Source organism: Etheostoma cragini, chromosome 3, assembly GCF_013103735.1.
Source record: "Etheostoma cragini isolate CJK2018 chromosome 3, CSU_Ecrag_1.0, whole genome shotgun sequence".
In the NCBI taxonomy this organism is placed as follows: Eukaryota; Metazoa; Chordata; class Actinopteri; order Perciformes; family Percidae; genus Etheostoma; species Etheostoma cragini.
The window spans coordinates 22751847-22769134 of record NC_048409.1 but is presented as its reverse complement, the minus strand read 5'-3'; the positions used below and the strand labels follow the sequence as shown (position 1 = coordinate 22769134).

The window sequence follows — 17288 nt, the reverse complement described above, 5'->3', positions numbered from 1 at the left end:
TACAGTGGTCATGAAGCAATCTGTTTTATGCTCTAGACTGTGATAACCACTGTTGGCGCTGGACAATCAGCAATCAACAATAAAGAACTCTGTGAATGCAATCCAGCATAAAGGTAGGCTACTATATTGTTAACATGAAGCAGTTTGGTCAGAAATGGAAATATATCATCATAGGTAAACCAATGTGCAGGGTTATGAGTTTTGGCTTTGTACCTATTCCCCTGTTTATCGCGTAAAATGTATGATATTCAGCCATTTTGTCCCTTGGAAAATGTATAGAAAAACAGATATAAATATAACTTTTTTATCTATAATAATAAATAGATAATACTAAAAATAATAATTTACAGTGTCATTGATTAAAATGTCCCACAGCGACTGATGTCTGTTTGACTAGAATATTTAAAATGTTACTGCGTAACCGCTCCGGCCCTGCTAAGGTTTCTTTTTAATATTGAATTTCATTTGTGTTTGATATTATTTACAAATTATACTACGTCAGTAGATTAATGGCGATGCATAGAGGATCGTTATTGGGTATATATTATTTTATTATATTATTTATGTCTTAATTCCACGACAAGAGAAACAAAAACACAGATCAGATCAAATGCGACGAACTACACCCTTAGTCTTTGCGTTTGCGTTGGATGTGTGATCATGAACAAGAATGTAAGGTTACCATCATTTTTCCTAAATGTAATTTTCATCAAATGGCAACAGCAAATCAGCAGCAGCAGCATAATAATAATAATAATAATAATAATATAACCTTTAAATATCACGATGAAGTTGGAAGTGTTTTATAGGATTAGTTGTGATAATAGCAATGCAGGTGTAGTGTCGACTGAATAATACAGAATCATTTAAGATATCAGGTCAACACAGACAGGAAGTGTAATAAAAATCGGCCATCATAATAATGTTTTTTTAAATTCGCAAAATGTGACATCACACATGAAGAACATTTCATTCGTCCCATGCTGTCCAATCAAAGAGTAATTTGCCAAAATATTGCCGTGTGTTGCCAGAGTGTCATCTCTGGAGGATGAAAGTATACTTTCAGACGGACAGCTCCTCATTCGTTGTTGTTTTTCTGTTGAATTACGTAGAGACGCGTTCCTGCGAGCCCCGGAAGAGGGAAAGCTATAGCCTTGATGTTGACGAGTGAAACGCCTTAATAAACCGACTGATGTCAACCTATAATCATACTCATATTATCACAGCGACATATTAGTGCCATCTGGTTCTGTATTTGACCTTTAAGGGCGTCTCGCTAGAATGAGTTTACTGTTTTGACATCACATATTAGATTGTGGGATCAGACGTATTTGGTCAGAGTCTACCGAGAGGAGGTGTAGCATACCACCTCGATCCTCCCTCTGTGCTGTCAATACAGGCTCATCATCCACCCACAAAAACACACACATACACTCTTGCATATTAATGATCCAAAGAAATAAAACAATAGTGGGATATTGGAATATGACTTTGCATAACGTTTTTTTTCTTCGGAATCCCATTATTACATTTTGTGATATATTAGCCTACAATAATGGGATTCTGAAACTAACCTTTTTGTGTGTGTGTGTGTGTGTGTGTGTGTGTGTGTGTGTGTGTGTGTGTGTGTGTGTGTGTGTGTATAGTTGTAGCTAATGCTGCTATCATCGTAAGTGGGCGATGATACATGATTGTGGGTAAATCATTAGTGTGCGTTGGTTAGAATTAGTGAAGGGTTGTTTGGGCAATTAACACCAATTGAAAGCGTTCTCGATTTGATGTAGGCCACTTGTCCATGTACTCCTCTGCAGATTTAAAGATTTGTTTTTAAGTTTACCATCTTTAAACGGCTTGATGGAAATTCAGTATGCATTGATAAGGAAACTGCGGATTAAAACTGCAATTAATAACCAAGCGTTTTTAATCACTGATATTCTCTTGTGTGTCAGTTGGCCACTTTTAATTAAAAAAAAAATGCAGGTAAAGTCATTTTCAGCAAAAGAAATACTAATCTTTATATCAGTAGGTTTTCTTTTTACAACATTTAATACAATTCATTTTTTGCTGGAGTCCATATAATAAGCTACACATATATTTATATAACTTTATATTAGACATGCAACAGACATGGAGGTGCATGATCTCTGGCTGACTTTTATTTAAAGGACGGGAACGCAATGAGAGAGCATTTCACTCTATCACTCGCTGACATATTTCGCATGAAACCATAATAACACTGCAAAAATGGGAAGTGTGGATCGTTGTATTCCTAGGCTATGAGTTAAATAGTTGACCATAGGCTAAACTGTGTCAGCGCTGTGTGTCCAGTAGCCGTCGGGATGAATGGGCCCAACAAGCTCTTTCGTACCTCGTCCGCCTATTAAAACTGTATGCAGAAACAGAACCATGAAATGAAGATGCCATCAGCTTCTGGAGTACTCAACCATCGCGGTCAGAGAAACACTGACACTTGTTGATCCTCCTGTGTGCAGAGGGAGCTGAAATGTAGCTGTGTATATTCTCTGCTTCCTCACATTAATGTTTTGTAAACAATAACGAGATAAGAGCGCGTTTAAAAGGCACGTGTATTCTAAACACTCCACCAAAAATAACAAATACAAAGTTTTTTTTTTCAAGAAATTGTGCCTCGGCGAGTGTAACTAACCTTTAGGCTATACTTAAATAAAGATCCAAAGATTAATATAATGATTTTCATGTTCGGCGTAATAGCCTACATAATTAACACATATTCCCTAATTGATTGATATAATGCTTTTTCTTTGTTGTTTGACAAAAAAAGTGGAATTTATTGATAAATAGTCTCAGACACTTTTATTAGTAGGCCCTATATGCTTACAGATATCAGCAGTTGTTTCCTTACATAGGCTATAATAGCTATAACAGGCTAATTTATGATCGTAGATTTTGCAGTAGCCTATATTTGTTTTTATCTTGCTTTTAGTTAAGTTCAGTTTTTGTTTTTTTCAGGAAAAGGGGTCTGTTACATTGTCCCCATAACTTTTACCCATGCAATATCATTGCAACACCTGCGTAACATGTAACACACCAAGCCTAATTACACATGCACTTTTTGTGTCAAACCATGAGCACCACATCTCCACTGCATAGGCCATACATTGAGATATCCGTGTGGACTCGAGTGCGGCAGGTGTGCATTTGTGCAGAGAGGTTGGCAGTTCAGCCGGTCGGCCGGGAACAATGGGCCTGCATACAGGATGTCTCAGGGGCTCACAGAGATAAGGCCAGCGAGGTTCATGGCTCCATCAGGCCTGCTTTAGAATGTAGTCTTCTTCTTTTAACCTGATGTGTCAGCTTGGATGTGTAGTTTCATTTAGGAAATATATTGTACTTTGTCTGAATATGTGACTACCACTAACGAAATTAATTAGTTCTTAAATATAAAATATTTAAATGTATTTGAGCTGTGCCGGGCCGTTTCACTATTCCATTAGAAACAGACAATAAACATAAAGTTGAAAAAAAGAAAAAAAAAGAAAACTGTACCCTTTGTAGAAATAGTAGGCACAGTGCATGTCTGTATAGTTCAGATGTTCGGACATTTAGTTTAGCATGACGTTTTTGTGAGTTATACCTTAAACAAAACAAAATTATAAACAAATGTTCGATATAAGCTAATAAGCTGTAGGCTATTACCTAATAGTAGGCCTAAGGAATAGTGTAGCCTGAGTGTTAAACACAGATAGGTACATTTCATAGGCGATGAATAAATGTTTATTTTTAATTACTTTTGCACTATAGGTGAAAAGGTTTAGCGTGATATGCGGTTTTGCTTCCAATCGTCTTTTCCGCTGAGCGCACTGAATGACCGTGATTGTATCCTTTGTTGTGCTCTCCGAGATGACAGATTATAATCAACAAGACGAATGAGGTCAACTCATTGTAGAAGGAACGCATTTGACCCTCGCTTCTTCGTCACAATCACGCGCGCTAACACACACACACACACACACACACACACACACACACACACACACACACACACAGGAGCGTACCTGGTCTCGTTCCGGTTATGACAGCTTGCATGCTCCACGGGGCACCGGCGATGCGACCCGGCCGGTCAAGTCACACGCAGGTTGCAGGTTTCCCAATGCCTGCACACAATTGAATTCCTGGCATTCTCGCTAATGTTTGAGATTGAAGAGCAACAGTTTCCACTTAGAAGCGGCGCACATCACCCCAACCCCATTGAAAAGGAGAGTGGGGGTCACCACTGTTTGGTATACATCTGCTCCAAACAGGAAAATATGCAAAGATTTGATTCGCAGAAAATCCGGCAATTGTTCAAATTAGCACGAGTTTTTTTTTTCTTACTCTCTTGTTGGAGCAAAACTACTAGACGTTTCATTCTGTCCGCTGCATATCTGGGCTATTTCGATAACATTACTCAACACAGAGCTGTTTATTATCAGAACGCATCCTCTGGTGAATCTCCAACGTAATCAACTTGTCGCGGTGATCTACGTGATGTTTTCAGTGACTGCTGATTTCTATCTTAATGACAACCCTGCGAAACAATAGGTAACATGCAATAATTCTTTAATTTGCCAAAAGAATTGTGTCGATACACTGCCACGGTTTGTAAATAGGAACCGTGCGTTTGTTAACAGGACCTCTGGTCAACAGAGGTTCATCACACGTCTAGAAATACCGTGTCTATAAATACACACCAGCGTCATCTATTCGAGGAAAAGATGGACTGTCAACTATCTACAGAGAAAAATCATCACGCACTGACCTCTGTTTACCCTCCAGCCACTCAAATGTCACATACATGTCATCAGTCTGTCCAAATGACTGAGCTTCAGAGGAGAGGTGTTTGTGATTACATTTACATTGGGCTACATACAATAACTGCAATTTGGAGGTTTTCTAAAATGCAAAACAAAATATATAAACTGTTTATATATATATATATTTTTTTATTTCAAATGTATGATAAATTCTCTCCATCTCTCCATCCAGACACTTACATCGTCGGTTTTTATAATGGGACATCACATCCAAGCAATAACTGGCTATGTGCCAACTGACCTTGTTTGAGCAGAGAAAATGAACCAACCAACATTTATCAGCATTAGACTGATCATTTCTGCTGTGAATGTGGCGGAACTGGTCAGCTTATACTGTAAAGGGAAATGCGATAAAATGTTTCCGTTCACTTGATTATGAGCTGCAAATTGCTTTGTCGGGATTAAAATGGCAGGACTTTTCCCATCGTGGACTGATGGAGTCTATTTTTAAACCCCTTTCCTTTCTCGCCCCTCTAAAAACTTCCGCAGGGTTGGCAACAAGAAGCTATTAGGATAACTCTTCTCCTGTTAACATTACAATTAATCAAAGATGAAACCAAATTCCCACAGGGATCATTAAGGGCCAGCACCTGTTCTTCTGATGCTGTAGTATATATTTTAAATGAGTACAACTTCTCGGTCAGACTTGGCTGACCTCTGGGGACAGTGTGATAGAATCACTGCAAGCCAGTTATATATCAACTCACTATCAGTGATAGAAATATGACCTGCTGCGGATATTAATGACCCTGAGTTTATTTCACAACCAAAACAATACCAAAATGCCTCCTTATTTATACTAACAATATTTCCTTAAATTTCATAACAGTGCAATGCATCCCTATTAAGATACAAATTGCATAAGAGGTGATGCACAAACCTTATGACCCCATCTTCAATTACATTAAGCGATGATTCAGTTAATTGCTGGCTGTAATTTCAATAGCACTCCATCAAATGTGTAGTCCACTGTAATGTTTTTTTGGGGGTCATAATTTAGGTTTGTGAAATAAGGCTCTCTTTATTGACTATTACATACACAAGCAAAACAGGAAGTTGGCCTAAAGCCTGACCCTCGCCCCATGTATATGCCAAACCAAGGTCCAGGTCAGATCTCAGACACTGCAATCCTATTTCAGTCATATTTCTTTCAAGCAATTACCTACCTCTTGGCAAGACCTCATAATTAAACAAATGATGATATTTTGATATCCATGATTATACGCATTCACATACAGTACCCTTTCAAGTTCAATATGCTTTTTATTACACGCTTATCATCCGTGAAGAGATTAAGCACAGTGTGGGTTTGGACTGAGTTAGGGTACATTTAATCAAATAAGAGGAGCAGTAATGGAAGCATGCTGGACCCAGCCCCACACACTACAATGGCTTCTCCCTTTGTGCTCAGCTTATGTTTAGCAAATTTCAGACAATAAGAATGTTATGAGGGGAACTCTAAGAGAGAGCATTTAACCCCTGCCCACTAGTAGGTCAGGCACATGGCATATGACATATAGCCTCATTTCTATATTACTGATGAGGTGCACCACACACACATAACTGTGGCCTGTGGAGATTGTTTAAATGTGCTGGCAAAACTACTGATATTTCTGGTTCTGATCATGGTGAAGGCCAGCTGTCTACATGGTAAAGTAAAAAAAGAGGCAAGTATCCACGTGCAGTGATGACATAAAATACAAACATTTAACTTTTGTTTAAAGCAGTCATCTTGGGAACTATTATTTTTTCCAATAGAGGTCCCCCAAATGTGCTCACTCTACGTGAGTAATTCTTCCTTTTCCCTTGAAAATGACCAACTGACTCACCCTAAATAAAAGTGTGCCATGTGAGTCGTTGCTGCCCCCTTGTGTCATAAAAAGGCAATAATTATGTAATGTGACTCACCTTTTCCTCACCATTTGAAACAGCCGTAATTGTGTTACCCTAAAAACACAGACACCATGGAAAGGGTATAAAACACAGTCTATAACAATTAGGACTTGTGATGCACACAATGGTAACAGCCAGCAGAGTAATATATTGTACATATTTTCACCCTTTTATGTGAAGTACACAGGTTAATTTATTTTGCAGTCAGCCACACCCCAAACAATTAATGTTCACAAAAGTACACATTACACTGTTTATAATTTGTAATTGCACATTTATTTGCTCTTTGCCTTACAATGTTTAAATGGAGTGCACACATGTTCACATTGTATGGTTAAGTAATGTTTTTTGTTATATTAATGATGATGTTTTGTCATTTGTTACCATGCTGGTAGGGAGGTCCTTCCTGATGAAGAAAAGGCATGGTCAAGGGTGGTGGACTCTTAAATCCAAAAGGGTAAGCAAGCATCCGGAAAGCCGACCTCTTGTAGGGCAATTCTGAGGCTAGCAAGCCATTACCTTCCACTAGAATTCCGTTGACATCCATTCATTTTGACGCCCCTTTGACAGTGAATAACTTTACATCTGAAGTGTTTAAAGACTCTATTTGTCCATTGTTTATTTCTAAAGAAACATGACAATGTCTAAAAGGCTCCATTACCTGGTAACTCACGTAACAGCGCCGTGGCAACCGTTTTTTGTAAAAATTGGCAAACGATTGTGTCATGACCACGCGACTTTCTTTCCCATAGTAGACAAATTACTGTATAGTCAGGAGAAGCTTGCAGGCAACCGGGGGAACATGGGGGAATACAATCAAGTTTAATTACTAATGTTAACTAGCATTTTAGTTAGCAATAATTAGCCTGTGCCTGTTTTGTACTTACAAATACCTATTGGGTATGAATTCAATTCAAGTTCTTGAATATCATTCTTCTCAATATTTTGCATTAACTTAATATGGTGTACTGGCGTTTAATTTAAAAATAAATAAATGCTATGCAAAATGTAATTAACCAGAACAATTAACAAAAGTTGCTTCTGCTACTATGCTCATGGACAGCTCCTCCTCACGCTCTCCGTCTCTGCTGATTGGGAATGATGGAGCTTTCTCTTGGCACAGCTAGCAGAAGACTTACAACTTTCAGACACGTTGTTCATATGAAAGTAAATATGGTGCAAAATGTGAGACACGTAGATGCGATGTGAGCACTTGTAGAATATGATTTGAGAGTTTTTGGTTGTATTGGAAACGTGACTGAAGTGGAAAAAAAAAAAAACAAGTACAGATTTTTTTCTACAAGCTCTCGAATCATATTCTACAAGTGCTCACATCGCATCTACGAGGACAGATTGTTTTTACAAGCTCTCAAATCATATTTTACTAGTGCTCACATCGCATCTACGCACTCTCACGTTTTGCACCAAATTTACCTTCATATTTTAGCTTCTAATAGACTTCACTCCACGTCAAAGTACATGGCGTCGCTGTGTCCATTTCTTATACTGTCTATGATATATAGCCAATTGAGCCATACCGTGTGCTGCCATGTTGGAGGGAGGGGGGTTTAGGTTTGTTTTGCTTTCTTTTTATCAGTTGTTTCCATCTTGGTTTCTCATTGTGTGTCATTTGGTTTGGCCAAGCCAAAATATATATATATTTGTATATATATATATATGCATGTATGTGTGTGTGTGTGTATATATATATATATATAATATAATTATAATGTTTTAATATATAATATAATTTATTATAAAGAGCTCATGTGTAGACATGATTCTAGTTTGGGTTGTCATAGAAAATGGTGTGTGTTTGACAAGTGACCATTAACCTTTTATACACACTGGTTTACCTGTTAAAGACTACGTTAAGGTCCAGTGTGTCTTACTACATTGCTGGGCACAACTTCTCCACCTTACCTGATCCAGCTCCCACTCCCCACACATTCACAGCTATGTTGCCCAGTACAACCGTAGTTGGCCACTGTCTGGCTCAAGGTCACCTCTATGTAACAACTTAGCTCTAAACTATTGCTTTGTCCAGACTTTAGGGGAAAAAAGGCCAGGCTTTAAAAACAATATTACATCACACAAAATTATTAACACAAAATGATAAACAACAGGCCTTTTTTTCACAGCACACATTTTGACTCGACATAGTAGGAAAAGCACAGGTGTTACTTATAACATAACAATGGCTCTGTTCTATTCAAGTGTCCCAGTAAGTCAGGCAGCGTGCACAATACCCAGACCCTGAAACTGAATCAGTTAAATGGAATTGACCTGTCATTTTATTATTTCCACCTGTGTTTTTTTTTTTACTGTGATATGTCAACTATTTTCTTTCATCATGGGAAATATTTACACAGTGGGATTTATTATTATAGGTTTATCTCCTGGGAAGACTAGTTCTTGTCGTCCCTACAAAGCCACCGGGATTTTGGCATGATTAGGGCGTAACTGTGTGGGTATTATTACAAACAAGAAGTGTTGTATGAGCTAGCTTGTGATTGTATGGTTGTTGGAAGAGCAATTTTTCTTAAACCACTAACCTATCTTAAGTGTATTAATGAAACTAATTGTTAGGGCTCTGTTTCTATTGTTGGCATATTTTGGGTGCCTTTATCTTAGCCATACACAACTCGTTTGATTTTGTTAGAAAAAATATTTACAATAAACTCCAGCACAATAGTTATGATTTCAAAATGATGGAGTTTTTCTAGTTTGCATACAGTACAGTACAAGGACCAGGCAGTGAGGTAAATAGGAAAACAGGAGTTATGATAAAAGAGGTCAACAAACTATAACTCTACTGACAATAGCAACAACAAAACAGAACTAAACAAACGGACCTAAATGAATAAGACACAACACAAGGGGAGATATATCTACACACACATACACACACGCACACAAATGTATATATATATATATATATATATATATATATATATATATATATATATATATATATATATATGTATGTATTATATATGTGTGTGTGTGTGTGTGTGTGTGTGTGTGATATCCAGTATGTATGAGCGCATTGTATTTTAAGTTGCAACAACCCATTTACTCGCCAGAGGGCAGCCCAGCTCATACATTCCTGATAAACCATTATGCTTTAGTGTTGTACATATTTCATGAAGATAAAAATGTACGACTATCAAATTGGGGCATAACCTCATTATTTTGTTTTGTGACCTAACTTAGGTTCAAATTAACGATTGACATCGGCTACAAAGACGTAAGTCTGCATTTTCGGCTTGTGGACTTCCTTTTAATGTTGTGTTCAGGTAATAAGTCATTATTGTGTTTCTGGGTAAAATTACTTCTGAGAAGTTTTGTGCGTTAATAGGTTTACTTACATGGTTTTGTGCCGGTAGTAGCATATGTGATTGTTGGAAGAAAGCCGGCTGCCCTCCCTGCCTCAACCTGAGAACTGCACAAATCAGCTTTAGACGGCCGCCTAAACCAGAAGAAAGAAGATGGGGCCTTCACAATAAAAGCCTCATAGTGTCACTTAGGAACAGCATTGTTTCAGTTAAGTCAAGTGTTTCCTCTTTTCATAAAACAGTAACAAATGCAGACTGTGTTATATGTTATTGTGAATTACATCGAAATTTTCAATCTATTTTATTTTGTTAAAGACCATTTAGGCTTTTTAATTATTTATACAAGGAAAACACTGAACCTAAAAATAAAGTAAAAACAAAGTAGGCTTAGGTATTTGCAATTGTTGTTTTTTCTTTAATAACCAGTACTGTACGATTATTGATTAGACCAAAATGAAAAGCAGACTGACAGGCTCTACTGTAGTGATGATGTAATGTGGAAACCAGTTCTGGAGCTCTTTAGTAACCTATTGTGAGTTTACTGGCATACCGTACTTTCTCATCACAGCTTTAAGTGATTGCCTGTTGAAACCAAGTTACACATGGTCCAAAGGATAATTATTGTTAGCCAACCCTTTTGCAGACAGTATTTTCTTTCTAATATAGAAGATGGTCCCGCATAAGAGTCAGCAAAACAAATCTGTTTATGGAAAGATGTTGGGAATGTAGGCTAATGTGCACGGGTATGTACTACATGAGCAGTGGAATGCAACACATTTCTACATCTAGAGATAGGCTACAGTCAGGCAAAGTAAGATACGTACTAATGAGATAACTAGTACATCCAGACAGTACTGAAACATTGTAGAATGTTTTGAGTACTCTGTGTATGACTCTTTTAAGTGTTCTGCAGAGTGGGGTGCATTTTTATGTGTAGCCTATTGTATTCGTATCAAACTACTGCAACCACTATAATTTTCTTGTGTTTACATTTCTTGTAATTAATGCATTTTAAATAAAATTAAACTAAGCTTCCAATTCATAGCCCGTTATTCCGTGTCAATGGACCAGCAGTTTATAGCCTACTGACTAGTTGTCCAAATAAAACAATGTCAATTAAAACTTCAGGGTGGATTTTCCCGTTAGTCAAAGCGTTGCAGATCGAATCTCATGTAGCATAAACTACATTTAGTAAGGATTTTTATTTTGAATGAATTGAGCGGAGGTCCTGTTTCTGTTACTCGCTCAGACTTGACGGTGGTAGACTATTGGCGGAGGGAGCGCTGGCGGAGGAAAAGGCAGCGGTGGTGGTTCACCTTACGAAATAAACAGGAAGCAGGACGGCGCGTCGTCCACCTGCGAGGTCTGAGTCCTGCGTAGTGAGACAGACGGGGCCGTGGGTCGTGTGTCACACAGACTTTTTGAACGTGAAACTACTCTGCCGTGAAGACATTAAGCAATATTAACTTTCAGCTTTTGCTCGTCCGGTACGACATTCTTCAACGACCTTAAACCATAGAGCGACTAAGGTAAGTCCCCACTTGTTCTTTTTATTGGTCAGATGGTAGCCCCACTTTTCACTTGCCGAGTGAGGACATCTCGCCAAACTCCGTTCATCAATCTGTCAATTGAATGTCGCATCTAGGCTATCAATGAAAAATCATAACCATGCTTACTGGAGATAACTTAATAACTTATGCGAATCTATAGGCTAACAAGATAATCAGTCATTATTTCGAAAAATATAATAATTAAAATAATTGATGGATTGCTTCCATCCGTTCTTGCCATAAAGCAACGTTCGCTAAAATGAATTGTGATGGGCGGTGGCAACGACCAAATTAGTATTAATTGTATGAATATCAAGAGGTGTTCCCGGGTTTAAGTGTGTATATATACCGAATATAGGCTACCAACAAACCCTGTGGATTTCTAAAGGATTCCCAATTTGTTTAAAAAAAAATTAACTTTAGCTCTACCGAGACAACAACAAACTTTTATTTGTGTAGACTGTTCAGTGTTCCCTAAAACAGACTGCAGCATTACCGTGGTTATACCTCAATTGAACTGCTTTTATTGTAGGCCTAACAGTGTTGCTTTTTTGGCTAGGTTAGTAGTGTTAAATGTTCCCATTTTTGCAATGACAGAAGGACTTTTAGCTATTTTAATCAGCTTTGTCATGGTTCCAGCCACTAAACCTGGACTTAGTTGTCGTTTTTTTATTAAATAACAATCAAGGTCTTGTCATTTTATACTGTGTCCTGAAAAAATGTTTAGATGTGACAGACTCCTACTCCAGATAGCTATATAGTCCGCATTCTCTTTTTACGATAACTTGTTTTGAATTGTAGTGAAATCAACCATGTCAATTGTTATTTTCCTCAGTGAGCCCTGGGCCCTTGTACCCATCTCAGCAAACCCTGATCTATACAACCAAGCGTAGTCTTAAGGCGGTCATTGGGACCTCCTAAGATATGTCAGCGATGACTTCTGTCTGTTTTCTTATCGAGAAATAAAAGACAACTACAGCCAAATAAAGAGGATATGAAACCAGTCTATGTATGAAACCTGAAACTTAGGAGAGGGATTAGTCAGCTTCTTTGTTTTTTGCCATATCCATACTAAGCTTCTGGTTGTATTTCGTTCAGAGACAGAAGTCGACACAGATTAGATATCTTTTGGTAGAGTTTAACTACTACCAGAATATTGATCCTCCTGATGTAGCCTGGTGGAGCAAGCTGATTCATAAAAACCAGTATGGATTACTGATTTAATTTGGACACACCCAACCAGTCATTTTATATTTAAATGTTGTAGGCAACTTGACATAGGCAATAAGGCACTTGAAAGATGCATAAGAAGCCTGTTTTAAGTATTTGACTAACTACATGCGACTGACAGTTAGGCTACTTCTTAGAACTGTGGTAATTTGTGTTCAGGTTTTGGCATGTCTAGCAACTCAGCCACCACTTTCTCAGCAGGCGTATTGGAGTCCTGCCAACTGTTTTGCAGGTTTAAAACCTGTATGCATGGAAATTATGACAGTGACTGATTTTGTGTGTGCTCGCTCGGTTTTGTTCGACAAGCGAGGACCTTTGAATGTCCTCAGACTGAGCTTTCCTGAATAGTAGGCCCCTCTGCTCATGATAAGCCAACATAAATGGATTTATGAATCAGAGTTTAGTTTGAACTCAATCTGTGTCAGTGGAGGCAGTCAGTAGGTGGGTGGTGATTATGTCTGGCAACATAAGGACAATGTAACAAATGCAGATTTGCTGACAGGTGTGTGCACATGGGTGCCCTCATGTGCACACACCTAGCCTGAGGGTTGAGCATAATGGCGTTTGTATGATATAAGAGATTTTTCAACCTTGCAGTGGGTACTATGCACCAATTTTCCAGAGGCTACTTTCCGTTTGTATTTGAACATTGCAGTTAATGTGGAAGCCGCTCTGGTTGCCTTACTGAGTTTATATTGCAATTATTTATATCCAAATTAACCAAAAACAGGCACTTATCTTATTTTTTTATTTTTGTATGACCCACCCTTAACCTACTCTACGGTGTTTTGGGTGGCAATGGGGGAGCAATTGTGTCTGGCTGAGTATTTTATGACATGTAAGACTCAATCTGACATTTCACTTTTGATTGTTCATAAACCTTAAACACAAACACACATACCCTTAATGATGATTTGACTGTTCAGTACAGTAGAAAATCCAGTCATATGGTCTTTGTCGCAGTGATGAAGGCATCTCGACAGCAGTTCACACACACACATTTCCTCCTGTGCTGTTTTCCAGCACAGTTGATTACTTAAACCTGGATGGATGCTTGCAGAGAAAGAATCTTAGCGCAACACAGCATGTTGCAAAAGGTGAGAAGAATTGCTGAATAGAATTAGCCAATATTTGTTGGTAATTTTTGTATTGCCACAGCACTACCACTTTCTGAAATAATGTTTTAACCAGTTCATGCGTTTTAAATATGTTATTTTGGTCAGGCAACGGTCCTGGCTGCCTTTTGTTGGGCGGGGTCAGCTGTCAGGCCCCTTCTGAAGTAAAGTTGGAGAACACTGATAAGACTAACTGACGTCACTCCACAGACCTCAGCCAACAATGCAGCTATTTACTCCATGCCAGATTTAGTCCAAAAGCAGGCCTCTCTAGAGAAACTGGTTACAACTGAAAGCACAATTCTAAATAAGAAAAAGAAATTGTGCAACTGGGTCGACGTCCATGTTCTGTATCATCAGTTTACCAACTTGAACAGTACTGTAAAGTGAGCTCATTTTCAGTGTGAGGCTTCTGGTTCATATTGTGGTTTAGGATTGAGCTACGTGAACGATACAGGGTGTTTAGGGCAGAACAGAGAAAGGGAAAAGTGCACTCTCTGCGACTGGAGAAAGGTATTTCTCTGGTCTCTGGGACCAACAGCATGGTGTTTGGCGTCAGAAATCAGCATGGTGTACCGGCAATATTGCAGCATGGGAAAACTAATCATACTTTGCGGTCTGTAAGTATTTGGAGTGTCAATATATCAGAGATATATTTTTCATAGTTTTGGCTCTACTCCCCCATGTTGGATTTCAAATAAAACAATGCCTGTGAGGGGAAAATGAAGACTCTCAACTTTAAGGGTGTTCACATCCACAGTGGTTGAACCTGTTGGGAAAGCTTTAAAACAACACGTTAATGTGTTGGGATGACATTGTTTCATTTCAAATCTTATGCTGGAGTAATACTTCCAGAGCAATGTATATAAAACGATAGAGGTATATAAAACGATAGGGGTGGGAAAAAGAATTGATCTTTAGATGCATGCCGTTTCTCTCTAGAACGATTAGATGCTCGATTTCTGATAAGTTAATAAATGATTTGCTTTTTTTTTTAATATGTTCATTTTTATTTAAGTTACTGTCTCCAGATATGTACAAATCCGAGTGACTGAAAGAGGATTTGATAATGGAAAACAACAAGTTTAGGCAGGAGTGCGGAAAAAAACACAAAAATGGCCAAAAGGAAAAAAATGAATACATTTTGTATATATTCATATATACACATAATCTAATAAGACATACGTAAAATAATTAGGCAAATCACATCAGGGATGTTCATCTACTTTATCACTTTACATCTGACCACCTTGTGTTTTATGTTCTAAGAAGCCAATTCTCCACCTTTAAACATGACTGAGCCTCTGACATGGAAGATTACTGAGAGAGAGAAGGTGACTTTCACAAGCATGTTTAAGGCTTAAGCATGGAAGGACTACAAAATAAAAGCCTCAGTAGACATAACATTTCATTACAACTTGTGTGTGACAAAAACTGTATATGTCAAAATCTAACAATCTCAGATTTTATATATAATTTTTTAAAATAACGCTTGGAAATGTACATAAAAAAATTGTTGCATTAATAATCTGTCTAGAATCCAATTGTTGGCCTCTGAATTGTAAGTAAAACAATCAGAGAGGTTTATTTTATTTATTTTTTTTAGACTTTATATGGACAAGACTATGCTAGTAGCAATGTGTTTGTGCACAGTGTCAGACAGGCTCTGTGTGTATTGAGCCAATCGGCCTTGACCAGCTGATCTTTGCCTGACAAGCATGCACCCTACCTTTTTTTTGAGTTTCTCCCTCACTGATTGCCTGCTGTGTTAGAATACTGCTAAATTTAGCTGGAGCTCCGAAAGGCAGCATTATTGAACTGCATAGAACCCGGGCAGTGCAGTAGCATTAGAGCAAATGCTGTGTTTTTCAACACCTTCTATCTGTCATGACAACACATTCAACTCCTAGCATTATTTATAATTTTAAACCCACTTTTGCAACCGTGTGTGTGTGTGTGTGTGTGTGTGCCCACTTACTATTTGCACTATCCCTATCATCCGTTTTTCTCTCCTGTCCCTGTATTTCTCTTTTCACCTCGCTCTCTCAACCTCATTCACACTTCCTGCTGTTATACTTTTAAAGTAATTTCCCCTCATCACAGTGAAAGTATTGCGTAATATCCTCTCAAAGAGTAGTATGAAAGAGAGACAGTTGATGTAGGTGTTTTTCGTGTGTAAGCAAGCTGGCTTTCACAATTTGTCTGCTAGCTTGCATGATAGCAATTTTCTTTTTTTTAAGCACCACAATCTCATTTGCTATCACAACTGGCCACAGGAAGGGAATGCTAAGTATATTTAAACTAAGTGCAAACTGTGCTTTACTGCTTATATGCATAGAAATATCTGGCTAATGGGAGATGAGAGCAGCATGCTGGAATTTTTCACTCTGCTGCACAGCAGGCCGAGACCTGCCAAGGAATGCAGGGAAGACAGCAAGATATGGATAGAGAGACATAACGAACAGAGAGAGAAATGCCAGAGAAGGTACAGTGAAATGAAAGACAGGGAGATATCAAATGAGATATAAAGGCATTTACCCCTTAACATAATAAACTAACTGCTCCCTTTAGTTCATTTTCAGTAAGTCATTTGCATACAGAGAACAAACTCATTCAATTTGACTAAAAAAACAACAACAAATTTGCTTCTGATGCAGATGTGGTCAGAGACCTATTTCAGCCACATTTATGTACTCTACAGTGTAAATGCCCAAACTAACTCAGGGCTTGACAGCATCCTCGGTCACCAACAGCAAGCTAATTGTGTTGTCGTTCAAGCAAACATGCTCTTGCTTTGTGCTTACCGATTGCGAATAAAATTTAAAGAAAACAAGAGTCTCCAGTTACCAAATGGAAACAACATCCGAGCATCTACAATCACTTATGCATGCAGGAAGCACAGACTACTTCAACATGAGGATAGACTTGTGTTGCTGTATGGCGTGTTATGTGTGTGGTGCTGTTGTTGCATCTTTGACTTAAACATTTGCTGATGGAAAGCAATAAATTGGGCAGCTTTTCTGTTAGAAAATCTATCCCAAAGACAAACTACAAATAGGACTGTTGAGAAAACTCTTGTCAACTTTTCGTCTTTTTGCATTTAAAAAGGTTGCTGTCCAGCTGTCAACTCCCAGTTTGAGCCCATCATTTTCTCCAACTTGTCCATTCTTTTGACCAGTCAGATTACAATGGTATCAGCAAAACAACAAACACTCATCCAGGCAGGAGAAGAAACTCCAATCATTTCATTACATACACTGTGTGCAAAATTATTAGGCAAGTTCTATTCCTGAGAATTTATTGTATTGTACTGTAACAAATGCATTGCTA

The 17288-nt window shown here is 38.1% G+C and overlaps 1 protein-coding gene across 1 annotated transcript in view; it reads left to right on the top strand.

Annotated features, from left to right (window-relative positions):
• Positions 1–11347: 11347 nt before the first annotated feature.
• Positions 11348–17288, top strand: part of pik3cb (phosphatidylinositol-4,5-bisphosphate 3-kinase, catalytic subunit beta) — a 52481-nt gene continuing 46540 nt past the window's right edge. The window contains exon 1 of the mRNA XM_034866979.1: positions 11348–11592. The gene's annotated coding sequence lies outside the window, so the exon portion shown is untranslated. The remainder of the gene's footprint in view (positions 11593–17288) is intronic.